We start from the raw sequence: 24,155 nt of genomic DNA, 5'->3' as shown, positions 1-24,155 counted from the left end.
CATTGGTATTGTTAATATATCTTATAAATTCTGTAATTTTATCTGTGGGTCCGTCCCATAACACAAACAAATCATCTAAAAATCTAGTATAATGTGCAATATACTGGTAAAATTCAGATTTAAACAAGCATTCCGTTTCCCATTCATACATCACCAGATTGGCGAAGATGGGAGCACAAGCTGCTCCCATTGCAACCCCTCTAGTCTGTTTGAAAAATTCGTTTTCGAACTGTATATAGTTGTGGTCTAAGACCAACCCCATCATGTCTGTTATAAGACTAATTTTGTCCCAGCTTAAACTGGAACATTTCCTCAAGCTGTTGCTAAAATATTCTAAGCCTTGTTCCTTTGGAATACATGAAAACAAATCTATAACATCGATAGTTATATAAATAAGATTCTTTTTCCAAACTTGTGTTGTTAACTGCCCCAAGAAAGTCCAAGAGTCCTTGGTTAAATGTGGGATGTTCTTATACACTGGTTTGACCCATGTGTCTATAGCTACCCCCAAAGGAAATGTTTTGGCTCTACTTCCTGAAATAATGGGTCTGAAAGGAGGATGTTTAAGACTTTTGTGGACTTTAGGTATCCCCACTATGGTGGCTAGTTTGGGATATTCAATTTTTAAAAAATTATAAGTATCTAGATCAATTCTGTTGTCTAACATGTATTCCTCTAATGCTAGATCTATTCGCCTATAACCTATATTAATCTCATTTAGAGATATGGCGTCATAGTTACCTGATTCATGCAGTATGTGATAAATTTCGTTGATATAATCCATATGATTGAATATAACTATTCCCCCTCCCTTTGTCTGGTTTCATTAACCTAACTTCTTTGTTGTTAACAAAATTAAACAAACATTTGTGTTCCTCTTCTGTTAGGTTATCAACTAATCCAGTATTTTGATTTATCCCCACCTTTAGGTTATTTCTAAGACCATAAACGTCACTACACACCATTTTCTCAAAATTTGCCACTTTAGCATTGTTGGGGGGTATAAATGTACTCTTTTTCATGAGCTTTGGAGGTAATTTTTTGGAAGTTTCATCTATATTGTCATTAAAGTGTATGGCTAAATTAAGTCTCCTACAGTATAGTTTGACTTCTACAATAATGTCTACCACATTGAATTTTACTGTGGGTATGAATTTCATGCCTTTACTGAATACATTGAAAAATTCTTCAGTAATGTCAAGGTTAGTATAGTTAAATACATTGAACCCTTGTTTAGAGACTAAGATACTGTTGTCTTTAATTACCTCACTGTCTCTGACTTCTTCATAAGGTTTGTCAGTGTTGTTGCAAACCATTTGTTCTACTATATCCACTTTTAGTGATTCTTTGTATGTATCTTCCTCAGCAAATGTTTCTTCTAATCTTGCACTTACCTCATTCTTCTGTTTCTTGTTAGGTATGTGTTTTTTGAAGGTGGGTAATACCTGCCCCCTTGAAAATTTGTATCTCCTTCCATGTCCCTATGCTCTTGGTATCCGTCCCTATCATGACTGTGAGTCGTATTGTTTCTGGGCCAAATGTAGGCCCTGGGGTTTTCATACTGTTCAATATCTCTTGCTATCTTTTTTTCTTTTCTTTCATAAATGGCTGATGCTTTTTTGTTTGCATCTACAAACTGTTTGTCATACAATTCACTCCATTCATGGAACATAGGGTTATCGGTAATATCCACATTTAACTTATCTGCATCTAATATAGCACTTGCTAGTTTGACATCATTTTTCTGCATTAATAACTTAATGTACTCAAATCCAAAACTGTCAAACAGTTTATTGAAATCCACAATATTAGCATGATTTAAATCCTGTCCCATAGGTATTTTGAAGAATCTTATACCTTTGGGTACAATTTTTAAGGCCAAACATTTACTAAAATATGCATTCTCAATTTTTAAGTTTTTAATTGTTGTTAATTTTTTACCCAATGCATATATCATATCTCTATTGCACTCTTTAGTCATATATTTTTTACCAACCATTTGTTTTTCACTGTTATATCCCCCATCATTTTTGTTATGTTTTTCAAAGTCCACATTTTCATTTAAAAAATGGTCCAAATGACCAACTGTTCCTTCGTTATTAATTTTGTCCATAGTTACAGTTTTTGACTTGTTGAAGTTTCCTTCTTTGGGTAAATTGGGGCTAGAATACAGTTCAGTACCTTTATCAATGTTCGCGTATTTCCTAGACATGGTAGCATATGTCTTAGCTGGTAGCTGGCGTTTTGGTCTTGCCCCCACACGCTCTGCCTCTTCGCGAACATGAAAAAAGCTGAAATCGAAAGTGAAATCATCCGGTGATGATTTGCTGTTATGGATAATATCCAAATTTTCACTTAGACCCCCTTCCTGCAAAGAGTGTATGTCACAATCAGTCCGGTTCTCCTGGCCATTGGGGATCTCCATCTGAGTGCTAATATTACTGTAAGCAGCGACCGATGCCGCTTTTCTCCCTGCATGTACTCCATCTTCACCATTTGAGTACGGCCTCTGCCTTTCCCTTGTATCAGTGTTACCGTTGGATCTGGTAACTGTTAGTGAACGCCCGACAAGTTCAAGCAAGCGGGACACTTCCTCCTTCAAGGCAGTAATGTCGGTGCGTAGTTGAGCGATAGCTTCGTTGTCCAATGAAGCCTGAGACCCCACGTCATTCTCCATACCAGACGCTGACTTCTAAATACTCACTGGCAACAACAGAATGTGAATGAGATCTGATGCTGAAAGAATGCACGCCTGGATCCCGACTCGGACAAAATGTTTATTCAATCACAAAATACACTACACATTAAGCGCTTTCATCTGTCAAGCAGACTTCCTCAGAATAATGTACCCAACTACTGCCTTTCTTAAATACTCAGTTTGGCGCCAACTTGCAATCATGATTTAAACACATATACACCTATTTTCTTGAACAATAATTTGATAAGTAGAAACTCATTCATATTATACATAAAGTGTAAAATCAACATTGCTTAAATATAAAAAGATATAAATATATAAAAATATAAAAATATGTGAAAATTATATATATATATATAATATGGATGTTATATGAGTTGTGTGAATATGTCATGTTGTGACTTATATGACGAATGGCTGTATGATCTCTCATCAAGTCATTAGTTAGCTGGATTAACTTTGCCAAAGAGTAGTCTCTCATCAAATAATTAGTTAGCTGGATTAAGTATGACTAAGAGTACTCTCTCATCAAGTTATTAATTAGCTGGATTAAGTTTGCCTAAGAGTAGTCTCTCATCAGGCCATTAGTTAGCTGGATTAAGTATGCCTAAGTGTAGTCTCTCATCAGGTCATTAGTTATATGGATTAAGTTTGCCTAAGAGTAGTCTCTCATCAAGTCATTAGTTAGCTGGATTAACTTTGCCTAAGATTAGTCTCTCATCAAGTAATTAGTTAGCTGGATTAATTATGCCTAAAAATAGACTCTCATCAGGTCATTAGTTAGATGGATTAAGTATGCTTAAGAGTAGTCTCCCATCAGGTCATTAGTTAACTGGATTAAGTTTGTCTAAGAGTAGTCTCTGATCAAGCCATTAGTTAGCTGGATTAAATTTGCCTAAGAGTACTCTCTCATCAGGTCATTAGTTAGATGGATTAAGTTTGCCTAAGAGTAGCCTCTCATTAGGTCATTAGTTAGCTGGATTAAGTTTGTCTAAGAGAAGTCTCCCATCAAGTCATTAGTTAGCTGGATTAACTTTGCCTAAGAGTAGTCTCTCATCAAATAATTAGTTAGCTGGATTAAGTATGCCTAAGAGTACCCTCTCATCAGGTTATTAATTAGCTGGATTAAGTTTGCCTAAGAGTAGTCTCTCATCAGGCCATTAGTTAGCTGGATTAAGTTTGCCTAATAGTAGTCTCTCATCAGGACATCAGTTAGCTGGATTAGGTATGCCTAAGAGTAGTCTCTCATCAGGTCATTAGTTATCTGGATTAAGTTTGCATAAGAGTAGTCTCTCATCAAGTCATTAGGTAGCTGGATTAAGTCTGCCTAAGCGTAGTCTCTCATCAAGTAATTAGTTAGCTGGATTAAGTATGCCTAAGAGTAGTCTCTCATCAGGTTATTAGTAAGATGGATTAAGTATGCCTAAGAGTACTGTTTCATCAGGTCATTAGTTAGCTGGATTAAGTTTGCCTAAGAGTAGTCTCTCATCAGGTCATTAGTTAGATGGATTATGTTTGCCTAAGAGTAGTCTCTCATCAGGTCATTAGTTAGCTGGATTAAGTTTGCCTAGGAGTAGTCTCTCATCAGGTCATTAGTTAGCTGGATTAAATTTGCCTTAGGGTAATCTCTCATCAGTTAGTTAGCTGTATGAAGTATGTCTAAGAGTAGTCTCTCATAAGGTCATTAGTTAACTGGATTAAGTATGCCTAAGAGTTGCCTCTCATTAGGTCATTAGTTAGCTGGATTAAGTTTGCCTAAGAGTAGTCTCTCATTATGTCATTTTTTTACTGGATTAAATTTGCCTAAGAGTAGTCTTTCATTATGTCATTTGTTTACTGGATTAAATTTGCCTAAGAGTAGTCTCTCATCAGATTATTAGTTAACTGGATTAAGTTTGCCTCAGAGTAGTCTCTCATCAGGTCATTAGTTAGCTGGATTAAGTTTGCCTAAGAGTAGTCTCTCATCAGGTCATTAGTTAGCTGGATTAAGTATGCATAAGTGTACTCTCTCATCAGGTCATTAGTTAACTGGATTAAGGTTGCCTTAGAGTGGTCTTTCATCAGTTCATTAGTTATCTAGAATAAGTTTGCCTAAGAGTAGTCTCTCATCAGGTCAATAGTTAGCCAGATTAAGTATTCCTACATGTACTCTATCATCAGGTCATTAGTTATCTGGATTAAGTTTGCCTTAGGGTGGTCTCTCATCAATTAGTTAGCTGTATGAAGTATATCTAAGAGTAGTCTCTCATCAGATCACTAGTTAACTGGATTAAGTATGCTTAAGAGTAGTCTCTCATTAGGTCATTAGTTAGCTGGATTAAGTATACCTAAGAGTAGTCTCTCATTAGGTCATTAGATAACTGGATTATGTTTGCCTAAGAGTAGTCTCTCATCAGGTCATTAGTTAGCTGGATTAAGTTTTCCTAAGAGTAGCCTCTCATCAAGTCATTAGTTAACTGGATTAAGTTTGCCTAAGAGTAGTCTCTCATCAAGTCATTAGTTAGCTGGATTAAGTTTGCCTAAGAGTAGTCTCTCATCAGTTCATTAGTTAACCGGATTAAGTATACCTAAGAGTAGTCTCTCATCAGGTAATTAGTTAGCTGGATTAAGTTTGCCTAAGAGTAGTCTCTCATCAGGTGATTAGTTAGCTGGATTAAATATGCCTAAGTGTAGTCTCTCATCAGGTCATTACTTAGCTGGATTAAGTTTGCCTAAGGGTAGTCTCTCATCAAGTCATTAGTTAGCTGGATTAATTTTGCCTAAGAGTAGTCTCTCATCAGGTCATTAGTTAGCTGGATTAAGTTTGCCTAAGAGTAGTCTCTCATCACGTCATTCGTTAGCTGAATTAAGTTTGCTAAGAGTAGTCTCTCATCAAGTCATTATTTAGCTTGATTAAGTATGCCTAAGAGTACTCTCTCATTAGGTCATTAGTTATCTGGATTAAGTTTGCTTAATAGTAGTCTCATCAGGTCATTAGTTAGCTGGATTAAGTTTGCTTAATAGTAGTCTCATCAGGTCATTAGTTAGATGGATTATGTTTGCCTAAGAGTAGTCTCTCATCAGGTCATTAGTTATCTGGATTAAGTTTGCTTAATAGTAGTCTCATCAGGTCATTAGTTAGCTGGATTAAATTTGCATAAGAGTAGTCACTCATCAGGTCATTAGTTAGCTGGATAGCTGGATTAAGTTTGCCTAAGTGTAGTCTCTGATCAGGTCATTAGTTAGCTGGATTAAGTTTGCCTAAGAGTAGTCTCTGATCAGGTCATTAGTTAGCTGGATTAAGTTTGCCTAAGAGTATTCTCTGATCAGGTCATTAGTTAGCTGGATTAAGTTTGCCTAAGAGTAGTCTCTGATCAGGTCATTAGTTAGATGGATTAAGTTTGTCTAAAAGTACTCTCTGAAGACAAAGGAGTTTTGTAGTAAGTCAGGTTTTACCCTCATCGTGAGTGTTACCAAACAACAGTCAGATTTGACTAATGATGCAGTAAAGCTAGTTGTTGAGCATAAGGTGGTAATATTAGTGAGACACAGATCCAATAGTTAAACCTTTAGTTGGGATTTGAACCAGTTGGTCTAGGGAGCTACAATTAATGACGTTCAGGAATCTTTGTGCATATTTGTGTAAGGAGGCATAGGTGTGTCAGTTAATGGATTGATAGTTAAAGTCTCCCAAGAGAATACGTTTGGGCTCAGCAGAGAGGGATGTCAGTTTTTTTAGATATGCCTCATGGGCTGTGGGCGACATGGAGACAGTATGGTAGTTGGGTATGATATGGTGTGGGGTTCTGTTAATCATGAAAAGGATATGAAGAAGTTCAAGGTCATTGTCCTTGCTAAAGAGTCTGGACTAATGGCTTCTTAGGAATACAGGCATGCCCCCTTCAGTAACACTGTCATTTTCTCCAGTGGGTCTGAAAGAGTAGTAGGCACTGAAACCCTGCACTGTTGGAGTGCTCATGCTGTTCTGAGATCATGTTTCAATATCCGTGCAAATGTCTATATTTTCAAGAGGTATGAATGCCTGTAAATAATCGAACTTCATGTTTAGACTTCTAGCATTGAGCAGTGCTACATTTATATAGTTATGATTTTAATTAGCTATGTAAGTAATATGAGGAAACTGACCTTGTCTAAAAAATGCACAATGTGGGAGAAAAAGGTCCTGGCCAATATATGAATACCAAAGGGAGAGAGGTGCAGGGCATCTCCAGGAAAGCAGCCTGGGTTTTCAATCCTCTCCTCCCTGGCTGATATATACATATACACACACACACGCACACACATATATATATATATATATATATATATATATATATATATATATATGTGTGTGTGTGTGTGTGTGTGTGTGTATGTGTGTGTGTGTGTGTATGTTGGATCCCCTTAGAATGACACCAACATCTTAACAATAATTGAAGTCAATTATCTTGTGCTTACATTGTAGAATGATTTTTGGAGATGGTGGGATACTGCTCAATACTAGTTTTAAACCAGTTTCAGCTTCATATTCTGAGAACTCTATCTTGTCCCTCTTGAAAAGCATCCATGGAGGTATGTCTGAAGTCATTCAATCCCATGTGTGAAGTGACCATGCCATCTGTGTACATCTGGCAAAGGGACCTGAGAACCTTTATGAGACTGCAGATCCTTGCACCTGAAAGCCAGCTAATTGGTACATCTGTGTGTCTAACTATGGAGTGACTAAGACATGACAAGTTATCTTTTATAATACTTTGAGAACATATTCCTTAGTGATGATAGGGTGAGACAAGATTCTGTGAAACGTGGTACTTGAATATGAGTTTAAGTGAAGTTCATAGTATACTTGTTTGCTAGTAAACATATCCAAGTTCTTTCCAGACTTGAGCCAACTTTCAGCACCACTCAGAAAGCTGACACATAAAGATGTATCCTGGTATTGGTCAGAGCAACACCAAAGAGCATTTGATGTCCTGAAATTGAGAATTGGAAGTCCAACGACTCTCAGATGTTCACAAACCAATTAGACTTTGGTGTGATGCTTTGAAATTTGGTCTTGGTGCAGTTATTCTACAAGAGGGTCAACCTGTTGCCTATGCATCAAGAACTCTTAACCAAACTGAGATGCAGTATGCCCAGATTGAGAAAGACATTTTGGCAATTGTGTTTGCGTATTCTAAGTTCCATGATTAAATTTATGGCAGACCAGTCCAGATCAAAACAGACCACCAACCATTAGTCACTATCTTGAGAAAGTCTATGCATTCAACTCCATTCAGACTGCAACATATGATGTTGAGATTGCAAAAGTACAATTTCAATCTTGCCTACAAGAAAGGCAAACTTCTTTATCTTGCTGGTACATTATCCAGATCACCCAGAAATACCATAGAAGAGCATGAGAATGAGAACCCTGATTTTGAAGTCATGGAAGTGAGACATTTTTCTTCCACATGTCTTGATGAGCTGAGAGATCACACAGCCACATATCAAGTTTTACAATCTTATTTTACCTCAAGAAATACAACCTTATTTTCCATACAGAGATGAGATTTTGACTGACAAAGGTATCATATTAAAAGGCCCAAAAGTAGTTTTTACAAAGTTCTTGCAACCAGAGTACATTACTATCTTGCATAGTGGTTACCCAGGAACTTAATCTAACAAAAGAAGGATGAAAGGGCTAGTATTTTGACCTTCTATGTTATAAAACATTGAGGGACCACTTTCATCTTGTTCACTGTGTAATAGTACTAAGCCACATCAACAGAAGGAACCACTTCAGCTGAACCAGATTCCAGAAGTACCTTGGTTGACAGTAGCCACCAACATCTTCAAGTGGAATGGTCAACATTATTTGGTATTTGTAGACTCTTACTCCAATTGGTTCGAGATTGACCTGCTTCCTAACCTAGCATCCCATACAGTCATTACTAAGATGAAGTGTCATTTTGCTGTACATGGTAGTCCGCACAAAGTTATTTCTGACAATGGCACACACTTTACAAGCCAACAGTTCAAAAGATTTGCTGAGGAATAGGACTTTACTCATGACACAAGTAGTCCTGAGTACCCTCAGTCAAATGCTTTGGCAGAACATGCAGTTTAAAGTGCAAAGCAATTATTAGAGAAGTCAAAGCAAAATAACAGTGATGTTTTCTTAAATCTCAGAAATGTTCTGTGTGATAAACATCTTGGTTCACCAGATCAGAGACTTTTGTCGAGACAAACCAGAACCGCATTACCAATCAGTAGTCAATTGTGGTTCCATGTGTCAAGAACAACAAGTTAGTGAAAGCCAGTCTGTTGTAGATATGCTTAACCCAGAAGTCCTACTACAATAAGACCAGTAAACTGCTCAATCCATTATGAGAAGGAGAAGTGGTAAGGATACAAAAACCCAAAGGTTATGACTGGATTGGTGTCATGAAGAATATTGGTCCGGAGCTGAGATCGTACATTATGGAATCAGAAGGAGCAATCTTTAGGTGGAATCAGAAGCATTTGAGACCAGTATCTGAGCCTATTCCACAGCAGATAGCCTGTGAGAAAGACTCTTTATCTCAGAGTGAGTTGTCCGGTATTCTAATTCTAGAGGAAGCTCCAGAGGACATTCCTATACCTGTGATGAATCCAGACGTTCCTGATACAGGTTATGCACTGCAGACTGTCCTTGTTGCTAAATTTGGTCCCAACTTTTATGTTATGAGATATGGTCAAATCTCTAAACCCTGAAGCAGATATGAAACAACTTGGACATGTACATTATGTTTTTTTTCCAATGTATATAATAATACTTATACAGCTCTGATATTGTTTTACAAAGGGAGGGCGGCTGCAGATCAATATGTGTGTATATACCTTTAGGAAGTTATCCAAGTGCTTGCACAAGTGTATAAATTCTGAGCACGTGCAAGCCTGACTGCCATTTTGTAGTTAGCTGTTGAGATGCAAGCATTTCAGTATATAAGGTCTGTCTGCTAATTATTTTGTTCATATTTAATGATGTTGCTATCCATCCTGATGTATTTCTATGTATTAAAGCATCTAAACGAAAACCCTAGCCTTCTTGTCATATGTGTTAGAGATGAACAGGCGACAGTGGTTTTCAGTTTTTTGGTGACTTATTTTTTGCAATTATCACTCTGAGTTCTAGTCTTATTTTACTGCTTAAGGAGTTTTTTTTCCTCTAGAGCTCTAGTTTTAAAGTGTATTTATGTGAGTTGACCACCAGAAAAGTTGTTTTTTTTAATTTCCTCATATTTGTCTCTAGTTAGGACTTCTAGATTTATGCATTTATTTAAGTGGGCATAAATCTCTGTAGTGAATTTAAGTTCTGTGTTGAAGTCAATTGTGGTGATGCCATAGGTACATTAAGAGATTTCATCATATAATTGTATAAGATTCACCCTTCTGTAGTCCTCAGATAGGCTTGCATTGAATACAGAGGGTACAGAGTTTCTAAGAGTAAATGTCACTAATTTATAGTCAAACTTAACTGGTGAAAAATAGACTAGGGGCATAGAACAGGGAAAAGCAGTATTTGTGAGGACCAGATCAAGTGTATTTTGTCCTCTAGTGGGATTGCTAGATATTTGATGGAAGGATTTCTTGTTTCTCAAATAAAAAAATCAGTGGGTATATCTTACATTAAAAGTATAACATCTCTGACAGGATATTTACAAAAAAAACAAAAATCGAACATTTCAAAACTAGATGCTGAAAATTTTACTCCAAAAAATAATAAGCTTGAATCTCTTTTAAGTGTTTTTCCTGTCAAGAAAACTAGAAATAACTAGTTGTCTCAGACTGAGCCAAACTAAGCCCAGTGTACAGGACACTACAATGAAAAGAGACATATAGGTTATGCTAAGCAACATCGAGTTATCTGTAAAGACAGATAAATTAGGAAGCAAAACAGACCACTTTAAAGAGGAATGTAAGAAACAAGTTGAAGTGCTGAGTGAATCTCTTAAACAACAATTATCACAAATCTAGAGTATAGAAGAGGGAATATCTGATTTTGATGGAAGATTACTTGAAAATGAGAATAACACTGAATTTCTTCTGAAAAAAATAAACAACTCATTCCTGGATAAAATAGAAGACTTAGAGAACAGATCTACAAGGAATAATATCAGGATTTATGGGATTCCTGGAAAATAAGAGGAAGACAGTATGATTCAATTCCTTAATACCTGGCTGCCTAAAACTTTGAACCTGCCTGAAGCTTTTACCTTTGACATTTAACAGGCACACAGATTACTTTCAAACTCATCTTTTAAAAAAATCCTACCTCCACCAATGTCAGTGATTATAAGTTTTTTTTCTCAAGTCAAGATAAGGATTTAGTCTTAAAAGCTGCATGGACTAATTAGCCAGTTAAAATTAAAGAAAACGCAATATGATTTGACAATAACTATTTAACATTAGTGATGGTAAAGAGAAAAGCGTGTGTGCCACTTGTTAAAAGCCTAAAGAAAAACAATATCAAAGCACAAATCACATTTCCAGCAAAAATACTGATTCACCTATCAGAAGGAACGAATATTTTAATACCTTTGAAGATGCAATGGACTTTATACAGAAGAGAAAACAGAAGAAATGAACTGGAATCTATCAACTTCTTTGAAGAGAAAAGCAATAAGAAATAGCTGGTTAATAAAAGACAAAAAGCAAAAAAAAAAAACTGAAGGCAAATGAAAATCAATGTATTTCATGGTTATGAATTTTTATTCATTTAAATAAGTGTTTGAATACTTATGAACAGGTGTTGCATATCACTTTTCCAAGGTAAATGGCAAATCATTTATTTCTTCCTTTCCCTACTTCAAATGGTTACTAGTCCTCTTCTTAAAATGTTAAGAGTTTGATTTGTTTAGCTATATATGAAATCAAAGCCACCTATTTTCACTTAGAGTTCTAAGGGTTAAACTATTCATCTTATTAAAAGTTAATCATTATTATGATGCAACTTATGTTAGGTGGCACATTTTCTGATATCTTGGCATAGTTGAGTAATGTACTATTAAATATAATACAAGATGCAACAAATGACACTAAAGAGGCACATTAAGTTACATTCTGGGTTCTTAAAATGGTGCAGTAGTATACTACTGATAGTATACTTGACAAGCAATAACACCCAGGAAAGACATGCTATGTTATAAATAAAGTATAAAAATATAGAATTTTACATATATAAAAGTTACTATTGGAATATCAAATAATTAGAGTAACACTCACACTTCTGCAAGTTAAACCTGGATCACATATAACTGCCAATCTTTTAATGCAAGTTAATACTCTATGTCTCCTTTAAAAAATGACAGTCTGCTTTAGATTAAACATCTCAAACAAGTAGTGCTTGCTAAATCATCAAATGTTATTTCTTAGAGTACAATGCTTTTTAGTGGTCGGGATACTATAAGAGGTTTTTTGTTGTTTTTTTAGTGGTTTGGAGGGGACAGATTTATCTCCCAGTGACTGCTACATCTTTGGAACAGGCTACCTATTCATGTGAAACAGAGCACCTCTATGACACTGGATGAGTGGATGAGGCATCATAAATTCTTACCAGGGATAGTGCTCACAACCCTCCTAGACATGAGCAGTCATTACTAAGTGCAATCTTGGGTATTGACTAGTACCTCTGTGGTATTACATTGGGTTGAAATGGCTAGGCTTGAAAAGATTTCTGGGTCGATAGCCTAGTAATCTCCTATGATCCTATGCAGGTCATACGTTTCAAAAGAAACCAGACAATCAATAATTTCATCTAAGGTTGAAAAATATCAGAATCTCCTGGAATGACATCAGCTATTCTTAAAGGGTCTATATTACTTAATCAAACTACCAGAATGTCGACTACCCTTCCATTGACACCTAAGTGTCGAACGTCCTCTTCAGCGAATGGCCACATCATCGGAATCGGTTGGCCATTGTTTGAAATCTGACCTTTTCCCCACTGTAGTACAATCTCAGAGTTAGTATATTTAGTTGAAGGGGTGTTTGTTAAATTGTGTCATTCATATTTGGGCTACCAATTTCTTTCCCTTGGAAAAAAATTGATGATGTGGTCGTTTGATGAAGAGGACGTTTGACACTTAGGTATCGATGGAAGAGTACTCAACATTCTGGCAGTTCAAGTAAATAATATAGACCCATTCATAAAGCCAGTTATCTTCTCTTTATACCTAGACATCATTCTTGCTGAAGGAAGGATTCCATTCAGGACCAGAGTCTTACCTGCATCTGTCAAATGCATACAAAGTTCTGGCATGTCTCTTTGCATGTTCCTCTGGGACTGCTCCACAGGCCATTCACTCTCACACAAGTCATTGCCATGTTGTAATTATACTTGTCTTGGGGAAAGCATCTTGAGGACACTTGCAATGTCTATGATCTTGGCAACCAAAAGACACCTGACAGTAACCCTGCCCATGTCCAGTATGGATGAGTGCAAAATTTGTGTGCCTAACAACTGAGTCTCCAATCACTAAAACATTTTGTCAGATACTAATTTTTAAGTATGCAATTGGAAGGAAATTAGCTGTTGCTGACTTCTTAATGTAGGCATGCATTGAGTAGGTGAGCTGAAGGTCATCCACTGAGGCCTGCTTTTGCAAGTTCTAGGAGATGTTGGCAAGGATGGCTTTATGGCATCAGTGCATAATGTGTTTGTGTGTTCTCTTTGAGAATATGGTAGCAGTTTATATAACAGCCTAACTATGGGATATGCACCACATATTGACACTCTTAAGAGTGGTGTCTCCATATTAGCTAGACATGTGCATTTTTCACAGCCAGAGTTTTCAGGGTTAAGAAGGAGTTCCTCATCAGTGAGCATAGGGCACTTACTATACTTATACTGCCTTAGTATACCAAATGCTAGAAAGTTGACAATGAAAGGGAAGCAGGTTTGCTAGTCCCCTATATTTTCCAATTATTTTAAGTCTCAGTTAGCTAAGAACAAACGGAAGCCAAGAGAGTGTTGGGAATAGCATTAACAGTGATAACACAGGAGCAGACAGCATGCTGATGTTCCCATTGTGGCTAGACTCAAATCAGAGCAGCAGAGTGAAGATATGTGTAAGCTAAAGCTGTCATGGGCACAATCAAGCCAACTGTCACCTAGAGGACAAAAGATGATCCGGAAGTACTGATTAAAGGAAAAATGAAAATGTGCTTACTATCCATTATTCAGCGACATCTACGGCAGTGCTGAGCACAGTGCAGCTTAGAATGAGGCCATGCAATAAACAGCAATTAAGCAAAACAAAAAAAGCAACTAGAAAACAACTCTGGAAGAGCCAGTGGTGGTAAGACAATCAAAAATGGCAACAATTAGCTTTCCTTCACCAGAATAACTACTACAATTTCCAACATGACTGCAACACCTGTCTAAACAATCTGTTCTTTCTGAAAAATGCAGTTTCATTTTTCATTTTCCAAAAAACAGTTACAATAGTTAAAATTGCTAAACTAAATTAAGTGCAGTCACATTTTACTTCCCTGGAATAGAAAGCACTCAAAGAAATATCAAATGATGTGGAAAATGTCTTACTCTAATGCACAGAGATGCAGCTCAGATCTGTCCAGCCAAAAGGACAGCAGTAAAGAGCAGTTAAGAAAAACAAAAGCATCAACTAGAAAACATATCTGGGAGAGCCAGTACTGCTCAAACACTCAAAAAATGTCACAAGAATAACTATTTCAGGATCCTGTTCAAGAATCTGAGATCCTGATCAATTAGTTAGCTGGCCTGCTGTTACTATTTCATGACACAAGCTCCTATGCTCCAATAAATAGGAAATGTAAGCCTCATACTGGGATGGTGATAAACTTCTTAAATGATTTGGTAATATCAAACACAAACATAGCTGAACAATGCTTTTTACGCATTTGTTAGAACTGTACTAAGATATCAACAGGCCATAGTCCCTTTCCTTTAGGTAATCTATAACATGTTGTGTCTTTTGGGTGGTGACATGCAAATAAGCATCAACTGCCTCTAGGAGAATATTTCAGCCTGCTTTATATAACAGATGACGGATGTCTCTCTCACAGATTACAGTAGAGTTACTGCAAATATCTGTATAGAAGCCTGTAATTCTATAACAACTCTAGCCACATGCCCTAGCGCAGTTATTCACTTACACAACATGCTAAGGGAACTCCAAGTCATTTTCATGTTTTCTTCTCCCTGAAGACTGTTCTGAGTCACTTCAGCAAGATAAGCCTCCAAGAAGATTTTAAGATTTCTTTGCAAGGGAAAAAACAGTTCTTCATTCCCTACCTCTATATTTATACTAAAGACTTGCAAGTTATCCTGGCAACAAAACTTGTTAGTGACTGGAAAAAATGAGAGACCAGACAGTAACTAACAACATCTACTTTGCTGCTCCTCTAGTCTAAAATAGGTATAGTAAGAAGGTTTATAAAAACAGCATATCACCATATGCTCCTCTCATTCTAAGACCATGACATGCTCCACCAGCAATAATGTTATTTGAATGGACTGATGCCTCATCAGATTAGCATTTTTACTCATAAAGTTTGGAACAAACTTACCTAACAATCCACAATGAGCCATGCTTCTATCAATACACATAATTATTGATAGTCTAAGCAACCAACAATTCAAAATCTTCAAGTATAAGAGGAAATCAACCATAAGATGAATGGTATCACAAGCTGTTTCAAGGATAAATCATATCTCATCCAAAAAAAAAATAGAACAAAGACTGCACCAGCTAGAGGCTAGCTGATTGAACTTGAGGTCCAGTTACATCCTTACTGGAATCAGTAGCTCCCTGGAGTGAAGGTTATGCTACCACTCTTCCAGAAATTTACTTCCTTACCAAGTTCTATTATTTAAGTGTTATTATACCTTGGTAAGTCAGAGTCTTACATCTGAAGGTTTTTCTTGACCAACTGATTTTACCTATAACCCTGATCCATTTAACCTGAATCACCTTAATACTGCATGTGCATAATTTACAAACTCCCATCTAGACACATAAAGAACATATCCTAAACAGATCAATATAGTGGCACCATTTTAACATTGGTAGTGTGACACTCCACCATGGCAGCAGTAATCAAGGAGCCTCAATCCTCACCACTAGCACCAGTGGGGACGTACATTGGGAGGATAACAAGTATACACACAGTATTTCCAGATGCAGCTCACTGCATCAAGTGCAATTTCACGTAAGAGCACTCAGAGACCACAGTCTGTTCGGAGCTGGTTTCTCCCTCTTTCTCCAGATCCCAGTAAGACTCCCCATTGGCAGAGCTATAGAGTTGAGATCTTAGCTGAGTGGCCAATCCAAGACCACCAGCTTCATATCCCTGCCCAAGTAGCTGACACACCCACACTTTGAGGTTTGATTTGCACACACACACACACACACACACACACACACACACACACACACACACACACACAAACACACATGCACACACACACACACACACACACACACACACACACACACACACACACACACACACACACACACACACGCACACACACACACACACACACACACACACACACACACACACACACACACACCTGGGAAAGGCTGGCACAGGTTTACTAACTATGCCCCCTTTTCCCCAGTCCATAAGATAGTTATCACTGCCACTAGCCATTCCTTATCAGCTACTTTAAGGCCCTTAACAAAGGGTGTCCACTCTTACTGTGCAGTGTTACTGTCAATACAAATAGTAGTTTGATCAATAGCAAGGCTATTAGCAGTGGCCTACACAGTGTCACCAAATAAATATGCAAGTACTCTCAGAACTTAAATACATCTAGAATAAGCCACAATGAAAAGTTTAAATATATTTAATAATACATAGTAAAAGAGCAAGAAAATACTCAGTATATGTTTACAGTGACAGCAGAGTTCAAAATCAAAGGAAATGTTTAAAACAGCATTGCAGAGCAGTGCTAAATAAATAAAAAAAAACATCTAAATTAGACTTTGCTATATTCCTGAATATATCTAAGAGAATTACTATAATCTGGAAACTTACTCAGAGCAAGGCAGATGTGTGGTGAATGGATCTTGTCTAGTTGTTATTTTTAGGGCAAAGGCAGACTACAGAATGCTGTCTCTCTTTCTTGCAGACCTCTCAAATTAATATCTCAAATATTACAGCTGGGATAGCTTGCAGAATGACATCATTTCTAGTCATCTGACTTCTAGTCCCCAGGCCCAAAAACAACCACTGCTGAAATCTGGCAGTATTTAGCATCTACCTGTGAAAATACATAGATAAGGGCTTTTCATCAGATCTTTGCAGCTCGTGTAAATCATAAAACTTCCAAGACAATACAGAAAACTTCTCAGCAGAGACACTGTGTCTGTTGCTGTAGTGAAACTGAAAAATAACATTTTTTCTTTTGACCTAGCCGTAAAGTAATTTAATTTCTACTATTTTTCTGAAGTTTTGCAAATTACCCTCCTGTATTCCAGTTTCCCTTCTTAAATATATACATTTAAGCAGTTAAAATAGTGTTTATACATTTATGTACTATTCCAGTAGGGTACTCTGTGGATACATTTCAAACAACACTTTGTAAAATAACTCTTCAGCACACGTCTGTTGTAAAATACCTCTTCAGCACACGTCTGTTGTAAAATACCTCTTCAGCACACATGTCAGTACAAACCATCTTATATGGCATACTGCAGCTCTAATACATTTGTAACAGAAACATCTTATATGAATCATGTTGATATTCCCAAATGACATATAATTATTTACAAAATGACAGACAGCTGTACTGGCAGTATCTCCCTTTCATCACACTTCTCCCCGATCGAAGACTCAGACTAGTTCTACAAGTTACCCTTGAGAATTGTTGCTTGAGAGGGATGAGCCTATATGGGAATACCTTACCCCATTCCCTGTCTTGAGAACCCAGCTGATGTCATCAAAGCCACTGAATACAGGTAGTTTTCTGGACAATTCCTTCCCCAAACTGACATTACCACGACCATCCTAAAAACCCACCCACCTGTGATGTCACAGCTCCCTGATCCTTCCCCTATCCTTACAGAAAGTAAAGGTTAGAACAAGGAAACAGTACATGAGTCATGTCTTCTGCTATGAGCTGTTAACCACAGCAGGTAACAGCTCAAATTATCCTTAGCACTTTGACAGCTAGGGTAGTTAGGTGTGAAAGGGATTGGAGAGGAGTCAAAGTAGTGCAATTCAGGCTTCAAAAAAGACTGCAGTTTAGCCATTCTAAAAAGAAGCAGCAGTAAAAGCACTTTTAAAGTCTGTTTTGTAGCATTTGCACTGTTTGTGTTTTAAGTAGTCATTGAATAGCATGAAATGTTACTTAAAACTAACTGACTGAAAGACAGCAGTGTATGCATGTAAAATCAATGCAGTGACAGGAGCTTTAGGAAGAAAGAGGCCTGCATGATGTAATCTTTTCAGACAAGAATTGGACTGTGGTATTCCTAGAAGCAGCCTAAATAATCAGAATTACTTCAAGATGCCAGACCCCATGTGGTCAGACTCAGAAATTACATATAAAAATATTTAAAAACCTGTAAATAGTCCCAGAGTGGTGTTAAAATGAAGGCAACACCAAACTATGATGAAATAAACATGTTTTTTGAGTCTGTGGAGGCAGTTCTCCTTTAAAACACTGTAATAAACAATTTTTAATAGCATTGTAATTTAAGCAATCAGTATCTGACAATTTAGAAACAGGAGTTACAGCTTTACCATGGAGAAAGGGGGTCAGGAACTGTACCCAGAGCCCTTGGTCAACATTATACTGTTTACATACCCTTTCAAACATATGAATAAATCTATCAAATTTATTGTCCTCTGTAAATTGTGGAACAAATTTACTGAACTTTGTTGCTTCTGGGGTTTGGTTTCTCCCGTCCCCATTACCTCCATGACCCTGGCGAAGAGTCAACATCTCCTTTTTATGTTGCCTTAGGCTCTCATGTTCTTCAGCCTCCAAACATCCCAGTCTCTCATTTTCTTTGGCCTCCAGATGTCTCAGCTTCTCTCCTGATTCTAGTTCTAACCATTATGGCCTACAGTTCAAGTCTCTTTAACTCCAGATGGAGTTTTAAGTCCTCTGTGGAACAGTTGAACTGTCCATTTTCTGAGAGTTGTACATCCTCAAGGCCAGTCTGGTTGTCCTCCTGGTTGCTGGTCTGTGATGCAGCAGTGACTAAGGCTGCAGTCATCTCTGCTTTAGTCAGGTTGGCATGCCCCAGTCCTTTGGCTTGGCACATCTCAGCCAACTGGCTCCTTCTCAGCTTGCCATACTCCTCTGCTGATATCCTTGCCTGATCTCCCTAAGTTAACACATAATGTAAAAAACTATTGTGATATGAAACTCTGAATGTCTACCATGTGGCTGTTTGAGAGTACAAACACCTTTAGTGACCAGTGATTACAGGCTACAGGAGTTCAACATCCACACCACTGAACCCCAATATGTGGATATCCCTCCACTGCCAACCAATAAATGTGACACCCCACCACTGCCAACAGTAATCAAGGATCCTCAATCCTCACCACATCCACCAGTGGGGGACGTACATTGGGAGGATGACAAGTACACACACAGTATTTCCAGATGCAGCTCTCTGCATCAAGTGCAGTTTCACTTAAGAGCACACAGAGACCACAATCAGTCTGGAGCTGCTTTCTCCCACTTTCTCCAGATCCCCAATAATACCCACCACTGGCACAGCTATAGAGTTGAGATCTCAGCCAAGTGGTGAAGCCAAGATCTCCAGCACCCTCTCTGTCCAGCCTATGCTTTGTGTCCCTGCACAAGTAGCTGCCCCCCCACACACACACTTTGAGGTTTGATTTACCATCACACCAACACACACACACACACACACACACACACACACACACACACACACACACACACACACACACACACACACACCTGGAAAAAGCTGGCACAGGTTTACTAGCAATGCCCCCTTTTGCCCAGACCATAAGGTAATTATCATTGTCAATAGCCACTCCTTATTATCTACTTTAAGACCCTTAACAAAGGTTGTCCAATCTTACTTTGTAATGCAACTGTCAATAGAAAAGGTAGTTTGACCAAGAGCAAGGCTATTAGAAGTGGCCTACACAGTGTAACCAAATAAATATGCAAGCACTCTAAGAACTTAAATATCTCTATATAGATCAGTCACAGTGAACGGTTTAAATATATGTAATGATAAATGTTAAAAGACCAAGAAAATGCTCAGTGTATATTTATAGTGACAGCAGAGTTTAAAATCAAAGGAAATGTTTAAAACAACATTGTAGGACAGTCTCAAATAAATAAATAAAGAAAAACATCTAAGTTAAGCTTTGCTATAAGAGAATGACTATAACCTAGAAACTTACTCAGAGCAAGGCAGATGTGTGGTGAATGGATCTTGTCTAGCTCTTGTTGTTAGGTCAAGGACAGAATGTAGAATGCTGTCTCTCTTTCATGAAGACCTCTCAAATTAATATCTCAAGTATTACTGCTGGGATAGCTTGCAGAATGACATAATTTCTTGTCATCTGACTTCTAGTCCCCAGGCTCAAAAACAACCACTGCTGGAATCTGGCATTATTTAGTATCAACTTGTGAAAATGCATAGACAAGGACTTTTCCTCAGATCTTTTTAGATCCTGGAAGTCATAAAGCAGTAAAACACTTCTAAGACAATACAGAAAACTTATTGGCACAGACTTTGTGCCTGTTGCTGTACTAAAACTGAAAGATAACATATTTTTATGGCCTAGCCATAAAGTAATTTAATTTCAGCTATTTTTCTGAAGTTTTGCAAGTTAACCTCCTGTATTCCAGTTTCCCTGTTAAAATATATGCATTTAAACAGTTACAATAGTGTATGTACTTTTTTGTTCTATTCCAGTAGGGTATACTATGGATACATGTCAAACAGCACTTTGTAAAATACCTCTTCAGCACACATGTGCACACACCATCTTATATGACATACTACAGATCTAGTACATTTGTAACACAAACATCCTATTTATTTTATTTATTTAACATTTGTTTATTACTTGAAGCATGTTGATATTCACAGATGACATATAATTATTTACAAAATTCCAGATAACTGTTCTGGTAGCATCTCCCTTTCATCACAGGTAGTATCAAAGTTTTATTAGGCATTACCCATAATCTCCAAAGTCCATATCTACACATTGTCAGAAATTGAATAGTCTTTAATGTGGCAGTGATCATAAACCCATGAGCCCACTCCTTGTTTCTCTCCAGACATGAGACCCATGATTAAAAACCTAGTAATCCATGTGAAATGGTATCTTGCTCAACTTGTTAAATCCCTTTTCATCCATACATGTACAGAATCATCTCCTGAGGTTAAACAAAAGATAAAACATTTACAAAAATGACAATCACAGAACCAGAGTACATATCCAGTGGCCACTAAGTAACTTGCACTGACCATTTTTCACCCTCCTTATTTGCATTAAACTCTCTATTTTTGACATCCATTATCCTTTGCATTGGTTAATAATTGTTATAGCAAAAGGTTTGTATTTTTGTAAAGGTCCAATCTGCCCACAGCATTTAGTTTTTCATAGCTGGTAGGTACAGTCAAGACTAAAGAATATCTGATCAGTTCAAACATGGTGGGAATAACAAACAGGTGGATTGTACACAAAATTAACTATATCCTCTTGTTCAAAAACTCATTGGCTATTAAGATTTGCATATGAATAGAACTATGTGTCTCAAAATACATCATAGTAATATAATTCTGATTAACTTTCACTAAGATAAGCTATTACACTTGGAGTCCACTTTAAATGTTCCACACCGATCTGGGGTACAATATAAGCATACAGCTTTCAAAAATAAGGTAAAGTCTTATTTTCAGATCGACTTCTTAAGAAAAATTAAGAACAAAATAGATACATTCTTTATATAAATATATCCTCATTAGAAAATAAGGTTAACTCCTTAAAAATCAAAATCTCTGAAAGACCCAAGTAAAACCAATTAATGTGTTAGTCATGATCTCAAAACTAGGTATCTCTTTGAGTCCATAATTGCAGTTATTACCACATACATTTAACATATATGTTTGCTGTTTACTCTTTTCACTCACTGGATGTAAAAAGGAAAATACTAGTAGAATTTCCAACTCCAGCAAAGAAGTAAAAATGATCATTAATGAAACGGATTAGTCTTTTTCACTCTTAGTTGTGTAGAAGTCTCATTTACTTTTGCATATTTCCAGCCATAAACTAGGAATGCCAAGCGAAGAAGAGTAGACATAATCTACCAAAGGCAAATCAAATGACAAAGATCACCAACGGCTCTGTTATATCTGCTTCACATCCAGGAACCCTGTGTATCACAAAAAAGTAACTCACTAATGAAAATTTATAGTGGGGCACAAGCTTATGTAAAAACTGGATCATGTCTATCCTCACCACTAGAAATCCTCAAGGGAACTAGACAAGGTTGTCTTTTGTCTCCATTATTGTTTGCTCTTTCAATGGGACCTTTTGCTACATATATCAGAAACAAACAAAATATAAAAGGCTTTCAAGTTAATAAGGATTATTGTCCTAAGATACAATTATTTGCTGATGATGCGTTGTTAACATTGGATGATGTTGATGGTTCTTTGCATGATGTTATAAATACCTTAAGCAAGTTTGAAAGAATTTCAGGGCTTAAATTTAATCATAATAAATCCAAAACATTACTAATTATCAAAAAGATCAACAAAAACCTAAGAGAGAATAGCCTGTTTAATTGGGAGAATGATGTATTAAAATATTTTGGTGTTCATAGGTTCATAGGTAGGTACTAGACTAGTGGCCCTAGGGCCTATATAAGCCTAGTCAAAAAGGTACCCTGGCTCTTATGCACTGAATCTTGAATGTCTGAACCACAAAGATTTTTTGGCTTGCTTTAAAAGCAGTTTCATATGCCTTGTCATCCATTGCCCGCCATCTAGCAAAATACTCCCCCCATTACAGAAGTACTGCAAATAAATAATGCCACACCAAAAACACAAATGTCTTCTCTCAGTATAAAGAGTCAGTATAAAGAGTACATGAAAAGACTCTGTTAAACTAACCTGCAATACTTTAATAACCACCATTAGTGAACTAATCAAAAGATGGAATAAAATGTTCTTCACATTGTCATATAGGGCCTGTTTAATTAAAATAATTTTACCTAAAAGTTTTTTTATATACAGTCAGTGATACTACCCCCTCCCAAAAACTTATTTAAAAAAATTAGATTCCATACTACTTAAATTTTTATGGTTCCCCTTAACACCTAAGATTGCGTATAAATGGCACATTAGAGCTTGGAATAGTAATGGGATAGCATTCCCTAGCTTAGATCTTTATTCCAAATCAGTTATAATTAATGTAATACTACATTGGATCACACCTACCTCTAAATCTGGCTGGAAAATAATACATGAGATTCATATAACTGATGTCAGAACTATAGAAAATCAGTTTAAAGAACAATATGGAATAAATAGAGTTCATTGGCTTTTATATGACTTTTGTTTATTTAATCAGAAGTTTGATCATTTTTCTTATGGCATTAATCAAATATTTAATAACTTTAAAAATATAATTGATTGTAATTACAACATTAAATAATTCCTATTTCTTATATTCCCTATAGCATACTCCCCTGATTGCCTAGACTCTTTCAACATCAATGCAATGCAAAAATTAAAGGAAAATAACTTGATATTCTGGTATCAATTTATTGAAAATAAGAGTATTAAACCACTAAACTCTCTTTTATGTAGTTTTGCTAAGTCAAGACAGTTGGTTGTTTATACACTCATTAAGGCAGTTTATAGAAAACAAAATGAGAGTATCAGTCAACCTAGAGACTGAATCTATAACTAGTTTGATCCAGCTTTTTATTAGGTGTCTTGAAAAGACAGATGATCAAAAATGAAGTATCTCACCTATCTGTAAGATACTAAGAGAAGACACGCTAAAGTTTGATTTTTGGAATTTCTAACTAAAGATTAATGGAGAACAAATATCTGATGAATCCAAAAAATGTTATCGAAATTGATGAATGGTACCTCTTCTTCCTCTTCTTCTTCTTTGGGTTGGGAGGGTTGGGGGTTTGGGTGTTGGTGTTTGCCTTACAAACACACAGGTGTGCAGGTAATCTCACAGGGGATAATTGGCTAGGCTTAAAATGGCTCGCAATGGCAGTTAGCCTAGTAGTAATCTATGAACCTATGAACCTATTATACTGGAGATTGTATACATGGAAATTTATGAATAGGAGTTTCTATACTCCACATAAAATAAATCTTATACTCAAAAACAGTAAACGTAAATGTTGGAAATGTGATGAATTACTAGAGGCCAACTGGGTTCACATGTTTATTGAATGTAGAAATGTTCAGTACTGGAAAGACCT

Source organism: Protopterus annectens, chromosome 2.part0 (assembly GCF_019279795.1).
Source record: "Protopterus annectens isolate FY-2018-M chromosome 2.part0, PAN1.0, whole genome shotgun sequence".
NCBI lineage: Eukaryota > Metazoa > Chordata > Ceratodontiformes > Protopteridae > Protopterus > Protopterus annectens.
The sequence above is the reverse complement of the archived record's forward strand: the minus strand, read 5'-3'. Positions refer to the sequence as shown.